The sequence below is a fragment of the Elephas maximus genome, chromosome 17 (assembly GCF_024166365.1).
Source record: "Elephas maximus indicus isolate mEleMax1 chromosome 17, mEleMax1 primary haplotype, whole genome shotgun sequence".
Lineage (NCBI taxonomy): Eukaryota > Metazoa > Chordata > Mammalia > Proboscidea > Elephantidae > Elephas > Elephas maximus.
In genome coordinates this window covers 54,610,404-54,622,540 of record NC_064835.1, presented here as the reverse complement: position 1 = coordinate 54,622,540, position 12,137 = coordinate 54,610,404, and the positions used below count along the sequence as shown (strand labels likewise).

The 12,137-nt window shown below is 39.1% G+C and overlaps 1 protein-coding gene across 1 annotated transcript in view; it reads left to right on the top strand.

Annotated features, from left to right (window-relative positions):
- CTNNA2 (catenin alpha 2) overlaps positions 1 to 12,137 on the top strand; it is a 1,322,153-nt gene that overhangs the window by 1,155,135 nt on the left and 154,881 nt on the right. The gene's annotated exons all lie outside the window — the stretch shown is intronic.

Below are 12,137 nucleotides of genomic sequence, written 5' to 3'. Positions count from 1 at the left end.
CATAGACTCCTTTAGTACCGCAACTTGAGCCTTGAATTTTTACTTCAGTTCTTTCAGCTTGAGAAATGTTGAGCATTTTCTTTTCTTTTGGTTTTCTATCTCTAGGTCTTTGCAAATCTCATTATATTACTTTGTCGTCTTGAGCCGCTCTGAAATTTTCTGTTCAGCTTTTTCACTTCATCTTTTCTTCCTTTTGGTTTAGCTACCTCACATTCAATAACAAGTTTCAGTATCTATTCTGACATCCATTTTGATCTTTTCTTTCTTTTCTGTCTTTTTAATGACCTTTTGCCTTCTTCATGTATAATGTTGCGGATATCATCCCACAACTCATCTGGTCTTCAGTCATTAGTGTTCAGTGTGTCAAATCTATTCTTAAGATGGTTTCTAAATTCAGGTGAGATATATGCACGGTTGTACTTTGGTTCTAGTGGACTCGTTTTAATTTTCTTCAGCTTAAACTTGAACTTGCATATGAGCAATTGATGGTCTGTTTCCCAGTCAGCCCCTGACCTTGTTCTGACTGGTGATATTGAGCTTTTCCATTGCCTCTTTCCACAGATGTAGTAGATTTGGTTCCTGTCACTGAGGTCTATGTGTATAGCCACCATTTATGTTGTTGAGAAAAGGTATTTACAGTGAATAAATTGATGGTCTTCCAAAATTCTACCATGTGATCTCCAGTGTTACTTCTATCACCAAGAGCATATTTTTCAGCTACCAATTCTTTGTTTCCAACTTTAGTGTTCTAATCACCCATAATTATCAATACATGTTGATTTTGTGTTTGATCAATTTCAGACTGCAGAAGTTGGTAAAAATCTTCAGTTTCTTCATCTTTGGCATTCGTGGTTGGTGCTTAAATTTGAATAATAGTCACATTAACTGGTTTTCCTTGTAGGCATGTGGATATTATCACCGACAGTGTTGTACTTCAGGATAGATCTTGGTATATTTCTTTTTTGATGAGGCACGTGACACAATCCCTCTTCAATTAGTCATTTTTGGCATAGAAAACCATCTGACTGTCTGATTCAGAATGTCCAATTCCAGTCCATTTCAGCTCACTTATGCCTAGGATATTGATCTTTATGCATTCCATTTCTTTTTTGATTGCTTCATACATTCCATGTTCTGATTATTAATGGGTATTTGTAGCTGTTTTTTCTCATTTTAAATTGTACCACATCAGCAAATGTAGGTCCAGAAAGTTTTATTCCATCCAGGTCATTAAGGTCAACTCTTCTTTGAGTAGGCAGCTCTTCCCCCAGTCATATTTTGAGTGTCTTTCAACATAAGGTGCTCATTTTCTGGCACCGTATCAGACAATGTCCCACTGCTATCTGTAAACAGTTTTGCACTGGCCAATTTTTTCAGAAGTAGATCTCCAGGTCCTTCTTCCCAGTGTGTCTTAATCTGGAAGCTCTGCTGGAATCTGTCTACCATGGGTGACCCTGCTGTTACATGCAGTACTGGTGGCATAGCTTCCACCACCACAGCAACATACAAGCAATGACAGAATGACAAACTGACAGATGAGTCGTAGTTATATTACCTAGGAAGAGAAAATATTGCCTTAATGAGTACTTTGATTAATCAATTAGCATCCTTTGTGAGGTAAACAAACATTAAAAAGAGAAAGTATGACTCATAAGAGGTAAGTACAGGTGGGGGTGAGAAGTAAGAAAGCATCCAGGAAATGAGAGACAGCCTTGGAACCACATTTATACCTGCTGTGTGCAAGGTAGTGTACCGAGAGTGATAGGGGACCCAAACGTGAATAAGACACAGACATTATCCTGAAGGAGGCAGAAATTTAGTTGAATATGCTCAATATTTATACCTGTATGTCTAAATACCTAATTCTGTATTTATCCATCCATCCATAATACCACAAATAAGAATAAAGCAATAATACGTGGTGAGTAGCAACCAGTGGTACAGGAAGCCTGACAGGGTTCAGAGGAAAGAGATAGTCCTATTGGCCAATGTGACTGGGAATTCTTCAGGGATATGCAGACCTTGAATTGCACTTAAGTAGATTGCTAGGAATTTAATCAGTGGAGGCACCTTCCTCCCCCAAAAAACTGGGACAGAAAGTGGGGGAGTAGGAGCTTCTAACTACCTCTCTATGTAAAGGGGGCTGAAGTCACAGATCCAATATTAGGTTGGGGCGGTTAGATTCACTCTGTGCTGTGGTTACGGCCTTGGCTCCACACTTGTACTCATTATCTTGAAATGTGTGAGACCAGGCTGGAGAGGTGGCTGCACTCATTTATTCCTCTGCCCAGCACTTCATTCCTCAAACATCCCTTTGACTGCTGCTAAATGCCCAGCACCAGATGATTCAGTGCAGCCCTTTTCCACCTCTGGAGACAGAACCTGGCTGATGTGCAGCAGGAGATGCATCCCACGTGTGTGAAGGTCAACATGTTTTATTCACTGGGAAAAAGTTAGGATTTCATTTAATTATATGGGACTCCGAGAAAGCGATTAATAATGGAGAGTGATAACATTTCATTTCCTCAGAATAAGAATGGAGAAAACAAAATCCCAGAAGGCCTGTAATAATTAAAAGGGCATTACATTCATTGCATGATTTTCGATAACACGTGATAAGTCTCTCTTATTCTTTTCACACAGCCACACGTTATTGATGAACCTGCACCAGGAGGCATTAGGTGATGCTTTATTGCATTACTTTAAGCCACTGAGGTTTTTCTATATGAAGGGTATAGATTTATGCTGAGTGATTCACCTATGAAGCAGGGACATCAATTTGTTCATGAATGTGGACTGGCGATTGCCTCCATTAAAGTCACCAGGGCAGACTGATCGCTTTAATTTGAGCAGAGGCATGCAAACAGCATTTGTTAGTGGTGTGTATGTCCCTAAGTACACAGGCAAAAGAGCTGTTCTGCATCTCCGAGGAGCCCTAGGAATGCAGATTTGTGTTCTCCTACGTGTATAAGTGCTGGCAAGGGTATGGTGCCTGGTGGGATCAGGAAGAAATTGCTTCCTAGCACTGCGTGACAGGATGTTATATACACTTCATTTGGTATCAGCTACCAAACACTAATCTGATGACGGATGCATGGTACAGAGAGAATATGCTTGCTCCCAATTCCAGATCATAGAACTCAGGGGGCTCCTGGTTATGACTAGGTTATGACAAGTTGAATGGTTTTCTTCTTTACACAGCGTGGAGGAAACTTATGAGATTTAAAAAAAAAAAAAATTGGACTTGAACACCTGGACTCCAGCTCAGGACTAGCTGTGGTGGAGACTTCTGTCCTCCAAGAATTGACAGTCTAGCTAGGGAAATGTGAAGTGACTATGAAATCCTAGTTTATACTTATAGTTTACAGAATGGGTGGTTGGAAAGGCATTTAGATGGTGTGGTGGCAGAGAAGTCAAGGAGGAACAGTGTTGAGGTGTGTGTGTGGAAGACAATGCTGGTGACACTAGAGAATTAGCCATTCATTGTGGGGACCTTGCAGCAAGCACTATGGGCATGTTATCAGGTGCCATACCAATATCTTTGACCCAGAAAGCCCACTTCTAACAAGACCAAAAACTAGATGCCTAAAAGATGTGTGTTGCTTTGGTTTTGAGAATAACAAACACTGGAGAATCCCCTAAATGTAAAGTAGCAGGGACTTGATTCAACAAATAATGAGTCAATAATATGATGACATCTTATTCAATCATTAAAAAAAAAAATCATGAAAAAAAAGTCATGATTAAAAGCATATAGAAAATCTGGGCAATATTTGTAACGCAGTAAGAGGTGAAAGAAACAGTGACCAAAGGATGCATACTAAGATGACAACTTTGTAAAAACTATATACAACTGAAAAATAAACTGAACAAATGATCACATGTAAAGTAGATATCCTCACACTGTCTATAATTGCCTTCCCTTTATTTCATTGGGAGTACTCATGGCAATATGAATTTTAAAAATGAATTTACTTGTTCAAATCCTGTCTTCCCACCAAAATATAAGCTCCTTTATGTTTTTTTTTTTTTTAATGGTAGGAATAGTACTTAATTTAATCACCTATGTATCGTCAATGTCTAAAGACAAAAAATAGTAATTTAAAATATGTAGAATGATCTAAAAGAAATTTTTTTTTTTTTTTTAGAATGATCAAGGGCGCAGATGCTTTAGAGAAGCAAGAGAAAAAAGTGTTTCTCATTTCCTCCTGTCCCCCAGTGTCTTCACGCTGCCCTCAGCTGCTGGCTACTGCTGAGCCACCCTTCCCTTGGTGAAATTATCCCTTCTGTCTTATTCTCTTCTATCCTTCAAAGTCCCAGGACTGTTAACATGGTGATAAACTTACTCCAGGTAGAGTGGCCATGCCTTAGCTCACGGCAGCAGCTGCGTTTTAAGAGGATTCCATAATACCTGAGTATGAGAGAGATACACTGCTGCCAGCACTCTCTGGGGCACCTGGACCTGTGGGTTCCCCTCAAGTCAAGTTGTGATGGCACCCACTTAGACTACACGTAGGTCCAGCTCTGCAGAATCCCATCATCTTCTTAAAGTTGAATCCCTCTGCCTTGACATCAGCTGCTTCAGTTTGCCTCTCAAAGGTTTCAGGAGGGTGTAACATTTCATCTCTTAGTAAATTGTGAAGTTCTATCTATTATATATTTGGAAACCCTGGTGGCATAGTGGTTAAGTGCTACGGCTGCTAACCAAATGGTCGGCAGTCCAGGAGCTCCTTGAAAACTCTATTGGGCAGTTTTACTCTGTCCTATAGGGTCGCTATGAGTCGGAATCGACTCGAAGGCACTGGGTTTATCTATTATATAGCAGGCATGTTCTGTTTGAACCTTGAAATTCAGTGCAAGTTAGGTGCATATATGTTTGCGCCTTTTTGGGTGCTAACCCTATCAGCCCCAGTAAGTGAATAAATCTTTAGACTGAGATCGTAGCACTCTGCATTGCCATGGTTGTTACAGAGAATAACAGCATAGAATTTGTGCTATCATCCCTTCTCTCCGTGGTTGTATATGGCCATGTGACTTTAGTGACTGTAAATTCAAAGAAGCCCTTTTTCGTGGTAAACAAGTTCATTTTATTCTCAAATTTATGTCGATGATGAAACATTAACATGAGGAGCAAGTGCTTTATGGACTTCCGAATTGCGATTCTGCTTTATTTCAATAGTGTGCTCTTCCTAAAACACCAGTTAGATACCCGAAGCCGTAAAACTTAATGAAATGGTACAGTGTCTGGGGCTTGAACACGCTGAGTCCGTGCTGGTGTTTGGAATGGAACAGAATCACAAATATTAAAAAAAGTAATTTTATTTCCAGGGCCAGGAAAGAAGAAAATGTTCTCATTTTTCTGATGCATCTCATATCGCTTTGGAGTTCAATGCCCAAATACTTTATTAGCAGAGGTTTTTAATGTCTAATTAAAGCTCAGCCTTCAAGGCATTTTTGAGTTTCCTGTAAATGTCCAAACAAGATTGTGGCCTTTTTGAGATGGAACTCTTTCCTGCAGTGATGTCCACACAAAAACAATTTCACAGCCACGGTGTGCTGTTCATCTGAAGCTTTGAACTGTGCAGGTCTTTTTTGTGATTAAAAGCATCTTGTATTTTAAATAGCCTTAATATATTTTTATGAAGGCTGCACACCTTGCTGATTTTGTCATTTTTAACTGTCTCATCAAAGTGTAAAGAATACAGTCATTCTGTTTTTGGTCAACTAAAGTGATTACTGGTGGTTCAGTGGTAGAATTCTCACCTTCCACGCTGGAGACCTGGGTTTGATTCCTGGTCAATGCACCTCATAAGCAGCCACTACCAGTCTGTCAGTGAATGCTTGCATGTTGCTATGATGCTGAACAGGATTCAGCAGATCTCCCAGACTAAGACAGGCTAGGAGGAAAGGCCTGGCAATCTACTTACAAAAATCAGCCAGTGAAAACCCTATGGATCACAAGGACCCAATCCCCAGCCAATCATGGGGATGATGCAGGACCAGGCAGCATCCCCATTCTGTTAGGCATGGGGTCGGCATGGGTTGGGGGTCAACATGATAGCACCTAACGACAACAAAAAGATGATTATTAAAGGGATAGAGAATGTAAGCCAATTAAAGTGCAATTTCAGTTCAAAGAACAAGATAACTTTCTTGGAAGAATCAGCATCAGTGCTTCTTGCTGGTTTATTCTTTCTAGATCCTGCTAATGATATTATTGTTTCATCTTCTTACACTGTGTGCCCCCAGAAAAGAAAAAAAATGAATCAAATTTTGATCATCCATACAGTCAATCAGAAAAGAAATATTGTAAGAAAGATATCTTACCTCCTCTATATGTTTATTGATTCCCATCCAAGAGCACTGATTACATCTTTTTCTGAATTCTTAAAGCTCTTGGAGTCAGCAGCACACAACATCGTTAATGACTTCTAAGCTTCCTTTTTCTCCCCAAGATAGCCAGTTTTTAAAGTATGAAACTCAGAAATAGAAGACTAGGCTAGTCTTTCCCTTACACTCTCACAATTTATGGAAGAAGGCTTCCCTTCATCAGATATTGAAGAGAATTTAATACCATTAGCTCACCAAGGAGCTATGCCATCCACACACATGGGCTTTTCAACTTTTGGAAATCCCAAATCAATATAAAATAGTTCAATATTTAATGCTTAATGATAAGCTTCATTGTTTTCTAAGCTTCCAAGGAGACAAATTACTCTTGTTGCCTTAGCTAAGTTGTAAACATTTCAAGGATGGAGCAAGCAGAGACTATAGCCAGCTGGGAGATGCATGCCCCACAAATGGTACTTGTTTGGTTTACTCATACAGATTTCAAAATTCTGTTAAATTTAATCATATTGCTCAACATCCTCTGGTTGGCTGTCTATTCACACACATTAATGGTGTATCGTCCATGTTTCTAGTCACCGTAATCTTTTTCCAAATGTTAACAATTCTAGTCCCTCCCCCTCCATACCTTAGGAAGATTATTTATCATGCTGAATTGATAAAAAGGGGGAAATAATGTGCTATTGAAATCAATCATCAAGTGCCTACTGGGCTCAGTCAACTTAGATTGGTGTTAAAATGCTACAGGCATTTCTAACTACATTATTGAATAGAAGCTGCCACAAAGACTGAATGAAGCTTAGGGTCATTTGCTGCTAGAGATCTGAAAGTCGTGATACAAACCACCATATTGAGAATCACCACAACGCCAATGGATTCATCGAGAAATAGAAACAGGCAAGCCAAAGGAAAATAAGGAAGGTGGGGATTTGGATTGAGTTCATGAGCAATTAAAAATATGCAAACCTGCCTTTGGAGATAATGAAATCCTTAGCATCATATTGTAAATGTTTACAGAATATTTTGGAATACAATGCGAGGTAAATGAAATTCTGATTTAACTGGCAGGAGTACATTGCAAACTGGAGGCTGCTAGACTTTGAGATTTATGGATCAGTAAAATTAAAGGGAATAAATAATTGGAGTATGATCAAGAGGTGCCAGCTCTTTATTTTTGCCAAGTGTTGCTAGCACTGTTCCGCCTACTAAGATTCTGTTGGGTGATGAGGTTCTCACACTGAACCCAAACCATAATAAAATTTATTTAAACAAAAGATGAAAAAGCATATCAAAAGATACACAGAAAAAAAGTTTATTATTATCAGGTAGAAATTCCTGGTTGACATCTCCCTCATATAAGGATCCAAATCTTTTGGCTCCTAAGGCCCCCAGGGCTGGCATCTGTACAAGACAGGGGCTACTTGGTCTGGAGAGCAACCCCTGTGATTTACACAGTCCAATAACAGTACTCCTTTTCTGTGTTCAGGCTGGTACTCTTCCACTGTCTGCAAGCCTTTACTCTAAGCCATATTCAGGTTTTCCTTAGACTCAGACTCTTCTCCTTTAAGACTTATACAGGTACAAGAGGTTGATTCACCAGAGCTGTGATAGAATACTTTGTCCTTGCTACCTTTTTTTAGAAACTTTTTTTTTCATGGAAAATATTCAGCGTATTCAAAAGTAGAAAATACATGTTGTTGTAGTTGTTCAGTGCCATCGAGTTGGTTCTGATTCATAGTGGCCCTAAGTACAACAGAACAAAACATTGTCCAGTCCTTCGCCATCCTCACAATCATTGTTATTCTTGAGCCCATTGTTGCAGCCACTTTGCCAATCCATCTTGTTGAGAATCTTCCTTTTTTTTGCTGACCCTCTACTTTACCAAGCATGGATGTCCTCCAGGGACTGATCCTACCTGATAACATGTCTGAAATATGTGAGACGAAGTCTCACCATCCTTTCTTGTAAGGAGCATTCTGGCTGCACTTCTTCCAAGACAGATTTGTTCATTCTTTTGGCAGTCCATGGTATATTCAATATTCTTCCCCAACACCATAATTCAAAGGTGTCAATTCTTCTTTGGTCTTCCTTATTCGTTGCCCAGCTTTCGCATGCATATGAGGTGATTCAAAACTCCGTAGCTTGGGTCAGGCACACCTTAGTCCTTAAAGTGACATCTTTGCTTTTTAACACTTTAAAAATATATTTTGCAGCAGATTTTTCCAATGCAATGTGTCCTTTGATTTCTTGACTGCTGCTTCCACAGGTGTTGATTGTGGATCCAAGTAAAATGAAATCCTTGACAACTTCAGTCTTTTCTCTGTTTATTATGATTTAAGTGCTTCAAGTCCTCTTCACTTTCAGTAAGCAAAGTTGTTTCATCTGCATAATGCGGGTTATTAATGAATCTTCCTCCAATCCTGTTGCCCCGTTCTTCATATAGTCCAGCTTCTCAGATTATTTGTTCAGCATACAGATTAAATAAGTATGGTAAAAGGATACAATCCTGATACACACATTTCCTGATTTTAAACCATGAAGTATCCCCTTGTTCTGTTCTGATATTCCCATTCTTTGAAATGTTATCCATAGCTTGTTATGATCCTCACAGTCCAATGGCTTAGCATAGTCAATAAAACATAGGAAAACATCTTTCTGGTATTCTCTACTTTCAGCCAGGATCCTTCTGACATCAGTAATGATATACCTTGTTCTACCTCCATTCCTGAGTCCAGTGTGATTTTCTGGCATTTCCCTGTCGATGTACTGCTACAACCACTTTTAAATAATCTTCAGCAAAATTTTACTTGAGTGTGATATTAACGATATTGTTTGTTAATTTCTGCATTCTGTTGAATCACCTTTCTTTGGAATAGGCATAAATATGGATCTCTTCCAGTCAGCTGGACAGGTAGCTGACTTCAGAATTTCTTGGCATAGATAAGTGAGCACTTTCAGCATTGTATTCCTTTGTTAAAACATCTCATTTGGTATCTCGTCAGTTCCTGGAGCCTTGTTTTTCACCAATGTCTTCAGTGCAGCTTGGAGTTTTTCCTTATCATTCGGTTCTTGATCATATGCTACCTCCTGAAACGACTGAACTTTGACCAGTCCTTTTTGATGTAGTGACTCTGTGTATTCCTTGAATCTCCTTTTGATGCTTCATCCATTGTTCACTATTTTGCCCATAGAATCCTTCACTATTGCAACTCAAGTCTTGGATTTTTCCTTCAGTTCTTTCAGCTTGAGAAATGCTGAGCATTTTCTTCCCTTTTGGTTTTTTAACTCCAGGTCGTTGCACTTGTTGTTATACTATTTATTTTGTCTTCTCAAGTCACCCTTTGAAATCTCCTCTTCAGCTTTTTTACTTCATCATTTCTTCTGTTCTATTCGACATTCAAGAGCAAGTGCCAGAGTCTATTCTGATATCCATTTTTATCTTTTCTTTTTTTCCTGTCTTTTTAATGACCTCTTGATTTCTTCATGGATGATGTCTTTGATGTCATTCTACAACTCGTCTGGTTTTCGTTCATTAGTGTTCAATACATGAAATCTATTCTTGAGATGGTCTCTAAATTCAGACCGGATATAGTCAAGGTTGTACTTTGGCTCTCGTGGAATTGTTCTAATTTTCTTCAGTTTCATCTTGAACTTGCGAATGATCAACTGATGATCTGTTGCACAGTCAGACCCTGCCCTTGCTCTGACTGATGATATTGACCTTTTCCATGGTATCTTACCACTGATATACTTGATTTGATTCCTGTGTATTCCATCCAGTGAGGTATTTGAAAAAAGTTATTTGCGATAAATATGTTGTTGGTCTTGTAAAATTTTATCATGTGATCTCTGGTGTCATTTTTATCACCAAGGCCATGTTTGCCAACTACCATTCCTTCTTTTTTTCCAACTTTTACATTACATTCCAATCACCAATAATTATCAATGCATCTTGACTGCATTTCTGATCAATTTCAGACTGCAGAAATTGGTAAAAATCTTCAATTTCTTCATCTTTGGCCTTAGTGGTTGGGTGCATAAATTTGAATAATATATTACCTGGTCTTCCTTGTAGGTGTATGGATATTATGTTATCACTGATAGCACTGCACTTCAGGATAGATCTTTAAATGTTCTTTTTGATGATGAATGTAATACCATTCCTCTTCAATTTGTCATTCCCAGCATAATAGACCATGTGATTTTCTGATTCAGAATGCCCACTACCAGTCCATTTTAGCCCGCTAATACCTAGGATATTGATGTTTATATGTTCCATTTCATTTTTGATGACTTCCAATTTTCCTAGATTCATACTTCATACATTCCATGTTCTAATTATTAATGGATATTTGCAGTTGTTTCTTCTCATTTTGAGTCATGCCGCATCGGCAAATGAAGGTCCTGAAAGCTTGGCTCATCCACTTCATTATGGTTGACTACCTTGAGGAGGCAGCTCTTCCCCAGACATCTTTTAAGTGCTTTCCAACCTGAGGCACTCATCTTCCTGCACTATATCGGACAATGTTCTGCTGCTAGTCATAAGGATTTCACCGCCTAGTTTTTTTCAGGAATAGACTGCCAGGTCCTTTTTCCTGTTCTGTCTTAGTCTGAAAGCTTAGCTGAAACCTGTTGACCATTCGTGACCCTGCTGGTATTTTAATACCGATGGCATATCTTCCAGGGTCACAGCAACATGCAAGCCCCTGCAGTACGACAAACTGACAGACTTTTGTGGGAGAGTGCATATACAGCAAAGATTAATCAAAATTCCATGTGGAGACAATGAAGGGTAACAAAAAGAAACTGAAATTAGGAGACCTGTATTATTAGCCCTGCTCTGCCTCCAAGAAGCCTCCCGTCCCTGGACACTCAATATTCTTTCTAGCAGATGGGTATAAAATGGCATACTTGCCTTTCTCACAGACTTCCTTTGAAAACTAGGTAAATATTGAATATTATCTGAAGAATCAAAGGTAATATATAAAATGTAAGAAACTATGAGATGATTTTCAGAAGTCAACCTGTGGTTTCTCATTTTGTATACTGTCACTGTAATAGGCTATATGTTCTCTATCGTCCTCAATAGCTTCCAAACAGGATTCTTTCCATTAATGATTCATTGAAGTAACCTCTGACAGTATTCGTAGTATCACTGTCCACCTGTTTCATTTTGCTGTTAAGGAAATAGTCCTCTAAACATAAAGTGACTTACCGACGATCACATAGCTGAGTAGTGGTTGAGACAGAAGTGGGAGCTATTTTATTTCCAGTTCTGTGCTCTCCCTACTGCCCCACATTGCCTGATGTTCCTTTCATGTTAGGAAATACACATCTGTGTAGCGTACTGTCATCTCCCAGGGCTTTAGGGTCTGGCAGGGCAGCAGCCTTGTTTGGTAGGATGGAGGTGAGCAGGATATGAAAAGGCAGGTGGTCAAGATGCTCCAGGGGATTCTCTCTGCTAATCATTTGTTCTACTTGCCCAGAATGCTTCTATCCCTGGCTTCCCTTCTCTCCTTTGACCTTTCTAATCCCCATCTTCCTATCCTTTTGACACCAGTCTGATGGGACAAATCAGTGTTTTGATGTTGGCATTGTATGCTGTTGACCTTGGCCAATCAATGTGACATACCAACTCATACTCCTTGAAGAGAAGGAATAAGAGAGTTGAAACTCTTGGCCTGGGAGCTTGAATTCAGTTCAATTGTTCAGTTCAGTATAGTGTTTTAAAAACCAAATTTGAATTCCTTTATACTAGATCTGCATTTTCCAATTTACTATACTCTCTA